At 39.4% G+C, this 1,327-nt stretch overlaps 1 protein-coding gene across 1 annotated transcript in view; it reads right to left on the bottom strand.

The window, feature by feature from the left end:
* ARMC3 (armadillo repeat containing 3) overlaps positions 1–1,327 on the bottom strand; it is a 76,568-nt gene that overhangs the window by 58,263 nt on the left and 16,978 nt on the right. The gene's annotated exons all lie outside the window — the stretch shown is intronic.

The raw sequence follows: 1,327 nt of genomic DNA, 5'->3' as shown, positions 1-1,327 counted from the left end.
TTTTCCCTAAATGCCTACTATGGGATGGGTACTGTTCTAGATGCTTAGGATGTATCAATGAATTAAATAGACAAAGGTTGGTCCCTTCATGGGTAGCTGGTAGGGTGGGGTAGGGGACAGAAAATAAATGATAAATAATAAACGTAATAGGTGGGTTACATTGTATGTTAGAAAGTAATGTGTATGAGAAAAGGGCAACTGAGAAGGAGGATTAAGAATATGTGTGTGGGGGGTGCAGTGTTAAACACTGCAGTAATGGTAAAGCTCTTTGCCAAGGTGAAATCTGAACAGAGACTTGGAGGCGGTGAGGGAGTGAGCCATGGGTTGTCTGGGAAGAAGCATTCCAAGCAAGAGGGTGGTCAGCACCAAGGACCTAAGACAAACTACTACTGGAAGTTGACTGTACTTCTGGAATATATTTTATGGTCTATTTTATTCTCCATCATTTTACTGTACAACATTAGCTTATTTGTAAGTAAAGGGATTCATGTTTGTTAATAATTTTTAAAACTACAATCTCATTTGTCCATAACTAAAATACCTGGAAACTTCACACATGCAGAACATACATAAGGCCAATCAGGGGAAGGAAAAAAAGAAAGAAATGGCCTCTGAGAAGCCAAAATATGTACTTAGAGAAGAGGCATCAGGCCCTTCTTTATGGCTTTTATATAAAATTTGATAAAGCTTGGTTACCTAGTATCCAAGCTCTTAACTGACAGAAAGGAAGGGATTGGAAGGGAACTTTGGCAGGGAGGAAGTCAGAGGCTCTGCCAATCAGATCCACTGACAGCAGTGAGAATTAATATCTGACAGCCTGCCAATGAGGAGTCAGCAAAATGCATCAAGGCCCAAAGAAACTGCCACCCCGAAGCTCTACTCAGTGATGGGGCAATTAGCCCCTCCATCCTCAAGGGCCCTGAAAACACCATGGAGGAGCATATGACAGCCACTTTCTCAAAATGACAACCAGAACATCCCTCCCCAAAGTTTGACAACAGAATAATCGGTTCAGAAGTTTGGGAGGGAAGGATTTTAGAAAATTTTAATTTAAATTCAGTACAAATTTGTAACAGTTTTGTTGATTAAAGAAGTAAATTTTGAAGTACCCAAATAACTTGATTATCTTGAAAGCCTCATCCACAGAGAATACCAAGTAGGCAAGAAATTTCGGCACCAATTAAGGTGATGCTCAAGTTATTTGAAAGTTGAAAATCCTCCACAGAGGGGTATAGATGGTCTGATTATTTCTTTATCATTGCTCTTAAAATTACTAGTCATCACACTATTACATTTGAGTGTGTTTTCTTGTGAGAAAGTAAGATGC

The sequence above is a fragment of the Galeopterus variegatus genome, unplaced genomic scaffold (assembly GCF_000696425.1).
Source record: "Galeopterus variegatus unplaced genomic scaffold, G_variegatus-3.0.2 Scaffold4601, whole genome shotgun sequence".
NCBI lineage: Eukaryota > Metazoa > Chordata > Mammalia > Dermoptera > Cynocephalidae > Galeopterus > Galeopterus variegatus.
The sequence above is the reverse complement of the archived record's forward strand: the minus strand, read 5'-3'. Positions and strand labels throughout refer to the sequence as shown.